Here is a 14,988-nt window from a genome sequence, read left to right on the forward strand (position 1 = left end):
TTATCTTCTTGTTTGATGGTGTATTTTTCTTATTCCTGTGGTTAACTGGCCAAACGTGGAGGATGTGATGTCATGTTGAGATATATTTCCAGCAGCTACAATGGAGTTTGATTTCAGAAAATGTTTCAGCGATGTAAAACATCAGCGGTAAACGTCAGGTTTTGGTGTCAGTCCCTCAGAATCAAAAGAGCGAGGGCTTCTTTCTGGAGCCGCCATTTTGCCCCAAGAGACGTTCAACAATCATACAGGGGAAAATCGTAGAAGAGGAGAGAGACCAATTTCTCCACCCATAGTAGACTCAATAGACCAGAATGCAATGCAGCTACAGCTTCCATGGCGTTGCTCTCTCGCCACTCTTTCCACTTTCTCAACTGGAAAAACCTCTCTCTCTCTCTCTCTCTCTCTCTCCACCTACATGTATGAACCACAGCTGAATGCAACAAGTTCAACCCCTTTGTCTGGAGGTCGTCGAAAGGCATTCTGGGAAATGTAGGAAATCAGAAACGGAAGTAGAAGTAGATGAGGCCGGTTGAGGGAAAGTGGGTTCACCGAAAAAGTAAATTACAACACTTCATCACAACATAAATGGACATATATTGGACATCACAAATTGCTGATATCTAACTGTGTAGGAGAATCTGAGGATGGGATTTTCCTTTTTCTGGTAAGTAATAATTACATCACAGCTGTAGACCTCAAAATGGAGATAAAGTTCACATAGTCCAGGGACAACAGGATAATTTCTCTGATTTCAGCCATTTTAGCTTCATTCATTTCAGTCATTTCACCTTTTTTTTTTCATTCGTCTTGGCTGTCATTTAATCTTTGGGCCTCCTCGGCTGCCACTGTATTGCTCGAAGGACGGGGAATGAAATGAAATCCTCTTCTCTTCCCCTCTGAGTCCTCCTCAGCTGTTCCCTGGCTGTCACTGCTCACCCTCTGTCAGCCTTTTCATAACAAAGCAACTTGGGGGAACAAAAAGCTGTCGTCGCCCACCTTCCCTTGCATCGCAACACACAAAAAGCTGTCCTCGCTCGCCCTGTCTGTCTGTCTGTCTGTCTCTCTGTCTGTCTGTCTGTCTGTCTGTGTCTGTGTCTGTGTGTCTGTCTGTCTCTCTGTCTGTCTGTCTGTCTGTGTCTCTCTCTGTCTCTCTGTCTGTCTGTCTCTCTGTCTGTCTGTCTGTCTGTGTCTCTCTCTGTCTGTCTCTCTGTCTGTCTGTCTGTCTGTCTGTCTCTGTCTGCCTGTTGTCTATCTCTCTGTCTGTCTGTCTCTCTATCTGTCTGTCTGTCTCTCTGTCTGTCTGTCTGTTTGTCTCTTTCTCTGTTTTTCTGTTTTTCTGTTTCTCTCTCTCTCAGTTCAGTTCACTCTGCTTTATTGGCATGAAAGTAAAGCACAATATCGCCAAAGCATCAAGATAAAAGATCAACGGTTTTACATGAAATGCTTCCCCCCCCTTGTATCAGTGTGTGTGTGTGTGTGTGTGTGTGTTAGGGCTAGTCACAGATATTGGCCTTTTATTAAAAATCAGACAGTCGATGACAGCCACCTCTGATATGATGGATGTGACGCAGTTTGATTGATTACATATTTATTGTATAGTTGGTCAATACCGGCTCTCCATGGGAATACCTTAACATGAATTGAATCTAATGTGACATCATTTCAAGTATGCATGCATGAGGATGATGATAATGGTGATGAAGATGATGATGGAGATTATTATCATTATTGTTATTGTGGGAAACACTGAAAACTTTTTTTTGCATGAAAATTGACAAATTTCTAGATACTGAATAATATAAAATAAATATTTTTTTTAGATATTGAAGAATATAAAAAGTGTCAGCTTCAACCCAAAAATATTAGTATTGGTATAGCCTTTAAAAACTCATGTCAGTTGTACCAGTATGTGTATATGCATGTGAGTGAGTTTGTGTGTGCATGCGTGTGTCTCTCTTTGTCTCTCTATCATTCTCTCTCTCTCTCTCTCTGTGTAGATCAGATGTGGTTCATTCATGAAAATAAAGGTACAATGGAAAAATCATTTTCTCTCTCCTGCTCTCCTCTCAGTCCAATTTTTTGTCAATGAAGAAAATTCTCCGGTTGAATCAGTTGAATTCCTATTGAAATAAATGCAGCAACACAGTGCGGCGCTGGTATTTTTATAATCCCCCCCTTTGCTTCCTCTTATGTACCTCCGCTCTTCACCTCCGCTCTTTATCCTCTATTCTCTCCGTCTATTCATTTCAGAAATTGAAAAACCCCTCTCTCTCTCTCTCTCTCCCTCTCCCTCCATCCAGCACATCCATGAAGGCATGAGTCCGTTCTGTGGTATTACACAGATGTAAAGGCAGCCGTTGCTACGATCCCATCTCTCTTTCTCTCTTTCTCTCTCTCCCTCTCTCGCTCCCCTCCCTCGCTGTCTCTTATTTCCTCTTTCTCTCCGTCGCAGCCAGTTATTCTGAATGAGCACATGAGTATATTTCCTCTGATGACGGCATCTTTCTCCCTCCCTCTCTCCCTCTCTCTTCATCCCTCCCTCTCCCTCTTTCATCCAGCTGCTGTTTTCCTGAATGAACATTGAAACAGTCCCATGACCTCACCATTGCCTCAGCTGTAGCTCTCTCCCCCCCTCCCCCTCCCCCCGGGAAAGATGGAGCGATGATGATGATGGTGATGATGATGATGATGATGGAAAGGGGGGGGGGTTGGAGAAACAGACTTTAACCACTGCTGTTGCCATGACATAAGTCAGCCAGAAACATCTGGTCCTCTGCATTCATGTACATGCACACATACAAGCATGCACACACACATACACACATGCTCACACACACGCACACACACATGCACTGTATCTCTCCGCTTGAGGATTACAGCCCATAATCTGCACGGCAACAGCCCCCACACTGCTCCAACTCTGAGCTGATGGGGGGGGGGGGGAGAAAGAGGGGAAAGAGAGGGAAACAGGGAGGAAGGAACGAGAGGGAGGAAGAGAGAGAGAATGCTAGAGAAAAAAGAGAGAGAGAGGGAGAAAGACTGAAAATGAGAGAGAGAAAGAGAGAGAGAGAGAAAGAGAGAAAGAAAGCCAGAGAGAGCGGAAGAGAAGGTGGCAGGGAGGGAGAGACAAGATTAAGAATGGCTGCTTATTCATTCATAATTTCCTCTCCATTCAGATCGGCTGTTGGCCCGGTGGACAGCCGAGATCGCCCTGTTACGTGAGCAAGGGAGGAGGGGGGAAGAGGAGAGGAGGGAGGGAGGGAGGGAGGGAAGGAGGGAGGGAGGAGGGGGAGATGGCGGGGGGGGGGGGGGAAGGGGAAAGAGGAAAGAGGGGTAAAAGAGGACAAAGAAGAGGAGGAGGGAAGCGGCGAACACAGGCGGCTCCGCTGGTCACCTTAGCATCACTATCACCGCTCGATTTGATGATGATGATGGTGGTGGTGGTACTGTGGTGATGTCAGAGTGGTTGGGTGGGGGTGGGGGGTGGGGGGAGGGGGGGGGCGGGTAGTACTGGGCTGGGTTGCGTCTGCACATAGCAGCAATAGCAGCAGCAGTAGTGGTAGTAGCGGTGCTGCACTGCGCTTCAGCACCAAAAAAAAAAAAAAAAAAAAAAAAAGCCCCAGCCGCATCCATTCTGACTGAAACACTGAACCACAGGACACACCGCCGTCCGGGTGTGTACTGTTAATCTGAATCGAGACGAATACACAGGAATTTGTGTCGGTGACACTGGTGCAGAGATGCAGAGATGAGTAACGTAGAAGCACAACTACACCTCATATTCAGTGTGAAGGAACAGTGCAAGAGGAACAGCACACAGCAGGTTGTGTGTGTTCAGGTGGAGCGATATATATATATATATATATATATATATACAGTACGGCTGCAGCTGGGCACTGCAAAAAAAAAAAAAGTCCATCTTAACAAGTCATTTAGTCTCATATTTAGCATTCAGATCTTATTTTTCTTAAACAGAGAGAGACATTCTGCCAGTGAGGAGAGATAACTCCACCTGTTCCCAGTGCAGCTTCACTTGAATTTTCTAGAAATGAGTGTCGGTATCTAGAAACCAGTCAAAATAAGGCAGATCACGGCACTTCTATCAAGAATATGACACTTGACACTTGATTTTGTAGAATCAAGTATCAAGAAAATGACACTTGAAGTTGATTTGCATTGGAAACAAGTGAAATACTTTAGGACTAATAGATAAATAAATGACTTGTTAAGATGGGGATTTTTTGCAGTGTGGAGGGGGATGGTGAGAGTCTGGCAGTGCATGGGAACAGCGTACCGACAGCTCACCACTGTACAGTGTGCCGGGCGAGGAGGCAAAGCATTTATTTATTGAGGCAGTAGGAAAGCTGAAAGAAGTACAGACAGAGGAGAGATGGTGGGACTGGATCCCAGTTCAGCCGGGAGACGTGGAACCACTGCTCCGTCTCTGCACACGTTCCACCACGCTTTGAATCCCTGTGTTTTGTGTTTTGAAGAGTTTATTCTTAAATGAGATAATCAGCATTTGAAAAATATGAATTGTAGTCTACTCTTACAAAATGATGGATTACGCACAATTAAATCAAATGATTGCATTTTTTAAAGGATAGTAGGTGACCTAAAGTAATAATCAAACGACAGAATTCAGGTAACCTTTGGCCTTCTTAGAAGTAATAATTTGTGACATTTTCATATAAATAAATACATTTCCTATAAATAAATATAGATTTATGCAAAATATGGTAACACTTTATTTGGATAGTCCGGTGTTGATATTCAACTATATCAGGTGACAAAAAGTAGATGTTCAAGTGTTACTTGTCTATTTGGTGCATCTCTATAGACTATGTAACCCTAGGTCAAACTTAAACCCAACCCTAACCTGATCCTATTTCTAACATTAATCCCAACCCTAAAATTAACACTAACCCAGACACTGAATATCTAGACTACTTTTCACACAATTATGAGTGTCAGTTGAAACTTAATAGTGACACGTTATAGTCATTTGAAAGGAAGGTGAGTGTCAACATTGGACTATCCAAATAACGTGTGACCCAAAATCAAGTAATCAAGTAATGTTGTTTTTTCTTATTTTCTTTCTTTTTTAAAATGCATTTTGAAAATGAATCATCATCATCTAACACTCTAAATTATACAAACAATACTTTATTAGTGTCATACACAGGATGCTGAATAGACATCAGGGAAAATGACGGAGTACAAAAGCCATATTTAATCTTCTGACAGAAAAGAAGTTTTCGGCCCTCTGGCCTTCAAATGCAGAGACCTGACTTGGATGTTAGCAAGTATGAGGCCTGTGGAGTTGGGAGTCTTGCTGATATAAACTACCTACGTGTTGTAGGCAGTTAACACGACTTCTCTTCTGGTTCATTTTCTTTTTCTTCCTCTGTATCTAAATCCCCGCTCTCTGTTGACAGTGTCAATGTCAGATTTCAGTCTTGTGAGACTTGTACCACTTCACACTGTATGAGTCCAACCAGACTCAGCCCAACAAAATGTTTGAAAAACTTGCGCTGGATCAAACGGCCAGAGTGGGCAGTCTTCAGCCTGTTCACACTGCAGGATAATCTGCGTTGACCATCAGGCCAGTGTGCCCCCCCAAAACCCCGACTAGCCCAGATTCAAATCGGGCTTAGAATCAGCGTTACAATGGTCTGGTGTGACCTTATCTTAACGGGACCCTTCTGACTTTGGCGTGACTTCGCAGCAGACCTCTCACTCGACTTCTCTCTCGCTTGACCCAGAAACCTCCTTTCCACCCACAGGAATAAAAAGAGGTCAGTGTCTCGCTCCTTGCCACCTCCTCTCTCCCCGCTGAGAGGCCTCTTTGAGAACGAGTCGGCGAGAGAGATGCGAAAGAGAGAGGGAGGAAAAGAGAGGGGAGAAGAGAGAGAGAGAGAGAGAGAGAGAGAGAGAGAGAGAGAGACAACAGAATATGCAGAGTGAACTAGGGAATGAATCACACCATAATGACTAATACCTTACATAACCCTGTCTGAGAATCCTTCCTATTGCCTATAGCACCAGCGAAGACAGCGTTTCATAATCCGCCCACTGCGCCCTCCTCGAAACCCCGACCTGCAAACACAGCTAACGCCATTTGTTACCTCATCGGTAAACACTGGCAGGTCTGAGGCAGAGGTGGCACAGAATATTGGATCTGATAGGAGGAAGGAGAGAGTGTCAAGACTGAGCAGCCGCAGGCATCAGAGAGCGGTGGCAACAGAAGTTTCCCCGGCACACTGTGGTGAAGTTTTGGACAGCAGCAACTCAACAAAAACTCAACAAAGTTCTGATGGCTGTTGAGCTCGGTTGATTTTATTTTTTGTTGTCATCCATAGCCAAACTTCATAACAATAAAGTTACTGACAAGGACTTTACAGCAAAGTTCATCATGATGATCATTAACACAGCTTCGCTTGCCAGTGCCAAGGTCTTGTTTCAATGGCATACTGTAGTGTGTGTGAGTGTGTGTGAGTGCAGTTGTTTTTCAGCATTCTGTGTCTGTGTGTGTGTGTGGGGGGGTGTGTATGTGTTTGTGTACGTGTAACATAATGAGTGTCCCTAAGTTGAGTGAGTTCAGTCCCTGTCCCACATGAATAGGAAGTGGAGTGTAAAGACCCATTTAGAAGTGGGCCATCACACGGGAACACATGACTGTGTGTGTGTGTGGGGGGGGTGTTACCCATAGGGAATGATGCCAGTGAATAATTGCTGTGTGTGTTGTGTGTGTGTGTGTGTGTGTGTGTGTGTGTGTACAGACATGAGTAGATAAATGAATGCAAGGATAAAGAAACTTTTTAGCTTTGTTGTATTAATTTGTTCTGACTGAACAGATAAAAATAGATAACATGCATAACGAATAAATCAATATGTACAACATTTTCAAGCACAAAACATAACAAACCCATTTAACAGTGCCTGCAGCTATAGTTGCCAAAGTCTACAGTTGTCACTTTCCTCCTGTAAATGTTATAGATGTTATATGGGTTTGTATGTTAATGGCGTGCAGGGAAACAACCAAATAAACGGTTTTCAGAAAAGAAATGAGTATTCCACCTTTTTCGGTCACATGACACCTGGAAAAGATGCATGAAACCAGGGTGCCATGGTGGCTCAAAGTCCTAATCACAGCAGCATGGGTTAAAGTCTGGCCATACCCATTGCTGCATATCATCGTCTCTCTCTCTTTCCTGTCAATCTCTACTGTTCTATCAGTAAAGGCAAAAAATGCATGAAATTTTTTGAAAAAAAAAAAAAACACACAAAGGGGAGTATAACATCCTGCTGGTCCTGATGGTAGGTCCATCTTTACAAACGCGTGTTTCATGGCCAAGCTTTGTTCAAACCCACAGAATTTTATTTTAAAATCTAGTCAAGATCCCAATGTCTCCAAATATACCAGATATGTCACGCTGAATTGCAGGGAAATATGTCTAAAATAGTGCACAAGACATCTAGACTTTTTCTATTTGATGTAATTGTGCAAAAATGTCATTGGAATGAGCAGATATGGAATATGGATGTGACATTGTGCAGTATGGGAAAAAAAAAAAATCTAACTTTGAAGCTACTTCCGGGGAAATTTGAGGGGGAAGTCAGGGTGCATGAGTAAAACACGATTTAAAAAAAACTCAACTTCAACCTGGGACGCTCATGTAAAAACGCTCTGCTGGGATAAGCAGATGCTACGTGGGCTGAGGGTAATTCCTGGAGGTTTTTCTGCATGGTACTGTATCTCTCAATTTCCTCGGTGATGGCCTACTTGCGTTTTGTGATTCCCCTCCATCGTCACCCCCCCCCCCCCCCCTCCTCCTCCCCTCCCTCCTCCTCCCTTCTTCTCTCGCTTACATCCTCCTCTGTCTTTTACGTCATCCTGCAGAGCGATCCAAACTTCCCTCATGGATTTTTGTTGTTCCATCCGACCAAAATAAATAGCCTATGGGAGTGGATGAATCAGACCCCCCCCCCCCCCCCCATTCTCTCCATTTCTCTCTCTCCACCCCCACATCACTTGCGCATTATGATGCTTTCTGAAGGGTGTCTCCTCCCGTTTCTCTTGTCTTCCATTTTCTTTCCTCTTTTTTCTCATTGATTCGGGGCTTTTCTTCTTCCGCCCATGCATTCTCTACTTTCCCTTTCCCTCCCTGCTGTTCTCCTCTTCACTAGCTTTAGTCATGAGTACAGTCATTGCTTTAAAAAAAAATAAAAAAAATCCACACAGTCAGTACAGTCATTCTTGTGGGTATTTTTTTCCCCCAGAATGCCACTTGGTTGAAGAATTCCTAGAAGTTATTCCTGTGGTAAAGGACAGTCCAGTCAATATACAGTATGTGAATATGAACAACTGTCACATCACCAGAGACAAGAGGACTAAGGGCATTTTGGGTGGACTTTTTGGATAAATATTTTGGTAAGCGTACAAACAAATCAAACCACAAAGGCACTCAGAGGGCGTTTTCACACTCTAATCCTACACCTTGCCATTGACCTTATTCACGCAGCGGCCATTTTGAATACTCAGGGTGGGAAACTCTACCTGGAAGAGCGAGTCCAGCCCACTCTACTGCTGTGTACCAAGACACTTCATACAAACATTTATCATTTCACAGATTCCCCACTGAAAAACATATTTGAAATGAATGGAGCTCAAGAATCCATAGGGATATGTTTACATTTTCATATATTTAGTCCATTATCGCTAGCTACCAGAGTCTAGCTAGTAGCTTACTAACTAGCTAGTAAGCTAACTAACTTCCCTGCTAAATTCAGAAAGTTGTTCTCGGGATTGCTAGCTAATTTGGTAACTGTTAGGTTTATCTGTATTTTGTCCTCACTTATGAGTTTAAGTAATGCTACTTTTATATATATGCCAAACTTCCAGGTAGAGTTTCCCACCCCAAATGTTCAAAATGGTCGCTGTGTGAATCGGCCAATTGAACGACCCCGGGGGACTTTTAATTTGATGACGTAAACCTCTGCGATGTATTGGACGAACTTCTGTTCTGGGGCGGCTTTTTCTCTAGCTAGTGAGATTTCAAGAATAACTTTACAGAATAACCTTACATTCTTGGATCACCAATGTTATAAGCACCCAACTGTAAGGAATGCAAAAGTCAAAGCCACAGCACCCAGACAGTAGGTGTAACAAATATTCCTGTGTCCTGACAATGATCGCATGTGATGGAGAAGAGCTGGCTAAAGAAATAAGAGCCAGTCTTCTAACAAGGCAGGAGCGTGTTTAGTGCAAGTAGAGGATGAAGGTGGGGGTGATAGGATGTGATTTAGAGCAGTGATTCTCAATCTTTTTCATATCATGGACCCTAAATTAGTCCACATTGGAGCCACGGACCCCATTTGATGAGATGTTGTCTCTCGGACCCAAACCTGAGAATATTTTTACTGTTAGATATGATTTTGTCCAGAATTCCATGACTATCTGTATTGTAGGTAGAGAGATAACAGAGAAACTATGACCAAAATAGCCATTCTTCTACATTCTCTAATTGTGTTAACAATTCTTGTAAATTAAATAATGGTGAAGTTTAACAATTCATCAATTTGCTGGCGACCCCCTGGAATCCCCTCAAGGACCACTGGTGGTCCCCGGACCCCACGTTGAGAACCACTGATTTAGAGGACATAAGATTTTAAGTATTTCTTGAAGAGTTGAGTTTTCAGGTTGCAACAAAAGATAGACAATGCTGTCCTGATGGGTAGGAAAGTCAAACTGTGGAAGATAACCATTCACATTTCATTTTCATTTTAGGCATTTAGGCGCCCACTCCCAAATTGACTTACAATGAATGACCAAGTGTTGTAGTAGTGTTTTAGTATCTTGCTCAAGGGCACTTCAACAGGACACATGGCTTTTGCGATGCTCAAACCTGTGAATTTTCTATTTTGGGAACTGCCAAGCTACCATTTAACTGCCACGCAATCACGTTACTCTGAATCCGCTCGGTGCCTCGGTGGCAGCGGCGGCGGCAACCGATGAACCCGAGTAACTTAGTAGCACCGAGTCACAGCAGCCGGCATGTTAAACCCCAGGTAAACATGGCAGCCAGGTGTGTGTATACACACACGGCCCAGACCGCTCCTGTTTACCAGAATCAGGAAGCCAAACTCGCTGGAGAATGCTTCTGATGTGGTGATTTTCTTGCTTGGTCCTGCTCTAAAGAGGTGAGGTGTTTGTCTTTAGCCTTCATATGCAGCTGGCACGGGCAGCGAGGTTTCCTGTAAATACAAAAGGAAAGGTTCACAAGTCTGGAAGCTTCTTCTCTTTCTGCTGTGATCGACTTTATCTGTCAACAGAAAGATAATGTTTCATTAAATACAGACGATCGTCAAAGTGCTGAAGAAAAGACTTTCATGTGGTTCACGCTTTTCTGTCTGTCCCCGTTTTCCTGTATGAATCATTTGAGACATTTTTACATATCGAAGTGTTGTAATACGGAAGCCTATTAGGACATATATTCATACATTTTATTTATGCCATTTTGCTGTTATAAAGAGTTCATTTTTTGGAAGCACATCTGGAAGCTGCCCAGTAAATCCACAGTCTTCTACTGTTGGCCAATGAACGGCTCCACTGGTGCAGTTTCTTGGTGTGCTTAGAAGAAAAGCTCTGAAGCTCTGAAGAAATCCATACCCTGTTTGGGGAAGAGGTATCTGTAGTACTACAGTGTGTAGTACAGTGTGTAGTACTACAGTATGTGTATCTCTGTCTCATAAAATGACAAGCTGTCCAGTGATTTTATCTTGTTTCCAGACCTATCAAGCTTATATCATGATATTTTTAGTCAAATTCTGTCACTGCACTGGCAGATAATCTTACTGGTATCAAAAAGTTTCACTTGATACATGACAATATGACTTATTTCAAGAAATCAATCATAAAACAATGCTGAAAATCTCGAAACAAGAAACTTTCTCCAAGACAATTTCACTTTTACCAAGTAAATGTCCTGAAACAAGTTACATTCTCCTGAAAAGAAAAGTCAAATTTGTTTGAAACTGGTAAAATTATCAGATGATTTCACAAAAAAAAAAATCCTAAAATAAGCTTGATAAGTCTGGATACAAGACAAAATAACTTAACAAGTTTGTCAGCCTTTGCAGTGCAATTCCAAAATAGTCATTCCAAATCTAAAATGGCCAATGAAGCAATCTTCACACTTCCCTAGTCGCTCCACACAGCACGCCCCCGTTTCTCATCAGCACATTCCCGTCCCTCATTTCTTTTGCTCATCCCATGACAGACCCCAAACAGCCTCAAATTTACGGTCACGTCGACCGCAGCAACACACACACTGAAGTGGCAGCATTTACACCTTACCCGCCTCCTGATTTTCATGACCTACCATCAGAAATCACGCGTACGGGCGAAGTGACGGGCGGGCGGGCGGGCGGGCGGCGTCTCCGTTTCAGAGAGCTCGCCAAAAAAAAACGGGACAGAGGCGCTGACAAGGGATGCTAAGAATAACGCATCGCACCTCCAGCGCCATCTCACACTTCCCTGGAGCTGTGAAAGAGGGAGAGAGAGAGAGAAACAGAGAGAGAGAGTAGATGTGGTCAGTTAAGGCACACAGCTCTCTCTCCCACACACACACACACACACTCAGCATGTTCTACTGATGTCTCCCTCCCTGACTTTCGCCTCAAGATGTTTCATAATTTTCTTAGCTTCTTACCTAATCAATTTGTAATTCTTTCATCTCATTTTTATATTTAATCATGTTCATATGTGTATAATCACTTGGGTTTCGGGTGTGGTCACTGGCTAAACTATCTCACTCTGGGCGACTCTGAGTCCGACCCCCTCACTGACTTCACCTCAGTTCAGCTCAACACTGTCTCAGGTCTTGCTGAATGGACGAATTATCATGAAAGTGAATTAGTTGGTCTTTTGTTCCCATGCTTAGGGGCTAATGAGTAGAAGTGCAGACTTAACAAGTCATTTAGTCTCATATTCAGTCTTAAAATCCTATTTTCCTTTTAATAAGTGATAAAAAATGGCAACAGGGTGAGATGATTCTACTTGTTTCAAATACAGTTTCACTTGTTGCAGGAATGTCAATATCTTGGAACATAGCAGAATAAGGCAGATAACGCCACTAGTATCAAGATAATGACACGTGATTAAAGAAAATTCTTGAAACATGCTGATTTGCATTGGAACCAAGTGGAATTCACTCACCCCTTTGGAAGAATTTGAAGGCAAAAAAAATTGCGGGGATATTTTGCCAATGCCAGATGAGACATGATAATGATTGACTGCAAATTTAAACAGGTATTCAACAATACGCAACATTAGATTTTAGAAGTAGTGGTGGTGGTGGAAGAAGTATTCAGAGCTTTGACTTAAGTAAAAGTAGCAATACCACAGTGTAAAAATACTTTGTTGCAAGTAAACGTTCTGCATTCAAAATCTTAGTTAAATCAAAGTACAACAGTATTAGCATCAAAATATACTTAAAGTAGCAAAAGTAAAAGTAGTCATTATGCAGAATGGCCCATTTCAGAATCATAGATATCATGTTATTGGACTATAATTATTGATGCATTAATGTGTTCATCACTTTAATGTTGCAGCTGGTAAATGTGGAGCTCATTTTAATTACTTTATATACTGCTGGGTAGCTTAACCTATACAAATATATCATAATTTATTAGTTGATTTATAATTTGTATTAATAATCTAAATCTGCAAGGTAACTAGTAACTAAAGCTGTCAAATAAATGTAGTGGAGTAAAAAGTACAATATTTCCCACTGAAATGTAGTGGAGTAGAAGTATAAAGTATCATGAAATGGAAATACTCAAGTAAAGTACAAGTACCTCTAAATTGCACTTAAGTACAGTACTTGAGTAAATGCATTTAGTTGCATTCCACCACTGAACACAGCTAATGGAAAGACAGAGAAGTGTCTTTGAGCAAAACACTGAACCCCTACCTGCTCACTCATTAGTCTGAATACAAATGTCAGTAAAATAAAAAATAAAAAAAACTGTAAAATTAAGGAAACATCAATTGACTAGTCTAGTTTTTACCATTGTGTTTGCATTTTATATTTCTGTCTTTTCCATTGTGTTTTGTATTTTATCCCTGTTTTGCATTTTACATTTCTGGTTTCATCATTATGTCTTTGTATTTTATCCTTGCCCGTGCATGTTATGTTTCTGTTTTTACCATTGTGGTTAGGGTTACGGTTAGGGTTAGAAATAAATAATAAACATATTATTATTATTGTCATTATCACATTATTTATGGTGTTGTCTGCTTATAACCAGACCCTCTATGCTTATAGTCGAGATTTGCACTCGCATGTTTAATGCTATTATACCCGAATTGACTAATTAGCTAGCCTTCCACTTGACATCCCTATGAGCCCAGCAGTACATGAGGCACATACATACACAGTCACGCACACGCACACACACACACACACACACACACACACACACACACACACACATATTAAAGCCTCTAAAGTATTCATGAGAAAATGAGTAGATAAATATTGATATGCAAAGTGAGTCACATTGAAGCACAGCATGAACCACACTCATCTATAATTCCACACTTTGTTTTGCTCATTCTGAAATCTTACATAAACGTGGATGAAGTAATGACTACGTATTTAGAGCTTTTGCAAAGTCACTCGTCTTGGATTCATGGCTCGGGGAGGATAGCCGACAGAAAATATGAATTCTGCATAAGCATTTGGGGAAAAAATATACAAATATCTACCATCTAATATGTTACTTGTCAGCAAATGTCTTTAGTTAACTCAGTGGTTGTCAACTTTTTTCAAGTTCTGGCCCCCTTTGAAGATGTCACCACCCCAATCATAATAATTATTTGTAGCTACAATAAATATTTCCTGAGCAAGAAAAAAAAAAGATTAACTGAGACGTTTATTTCTTATTTCACCTTGTCCATGTTTAGTGCTTGTCTGGCTGTAACAGATACTGATTTCTTTCATAAAATTGGTTCTACTTGATCTTTTGCCCCTTGCCCTTGCCCTTTTGGAATTGTAATTCAGCCCTATATATTACATTATCAATGCATCCTGGAGGGCACAAGAACACACAAAACTTTATGTTGAGAAAGACCCACAGAGTTAGCTAAGGGATTAGTAATAATTCATAGCAAATTTTACTGTCGTGTCAGCAATCACTTTGAAAAAGTAGGTGTCAGAGTTTTCAAACGGTGGATATCTCACTTTGGAGTGGAACTCTTCATATTTTCTCATGTGAACCTGAGCCACATCTTTCGCCTCGGGTACCGCGAGCAAAGAGGTCTGCCCCAAACCTCCATCAATCTCAACTGACAGATGATGACACAAGCAGCGGTTATGCCTTTGAGAGTGTGTTCTCCCAAGCTTTGCCATCACGGCCGGGGGCTTTGATGTGGTGCAGAGAGGGCAGTTCCCTAAAAAACCTCCGCCCACCTCTTCTGCATCAGTCCCATGCCACACCAAAGGCCGAAGACATCTGGTGTTCCTCTAATGAGAAGCTTGGAGGCAGGCAGTTTCCCATCAACAAACACTCTCTAAATTCATTCATTCATCCATTCATTTATCCATCAGAACAACAGAGAAATTTGGTTTAAGCCTGCAGAAAGTGCTTCTCTGCTGCGTATACATTACAGACAGGTTGGCCAAAATACCTAAGAATGATGACTGTGCGATGGTTGAGAATTCCCTGCATTATTTAGCAGCAAATAGCCACTAAGGAGATGTGAGATTGGTGATTAATTAAATTTTTTTTAATTAAAACATTTTACTTCCAGCAGGGCGTACAACACAATATATAATCACAATAAACCAGCAAGTTCACCAATGCAGTTTTTGAACCTTTATTTACTCATGGAAGACTTGAGTGCATACTCTTTTTCAGTAATACCATGGTTAACGTTCATAAAGGTGCAGATTGGAGTTTTAGTTATCTTTAGTTCTTGGA

The sequence above is a fragment of the Centroberyx affinis genome, unplaced genomic scaffold (assembly GCF_046629955.1).
Source record: "Centroberyx affinis isolate AG114_WGS23_722 - 3 ecotype Tasmania unplaced genomic scaffold, CSIRO-AGI_Caff_v1 ptg004874l_1, whole genome shotgun sequence".
NCBI lineage: Eukaryota > Metazoa > Chordata > Actinopteri > Beryciformes > Berycidae > Centroberyx > Centroberyx affinis.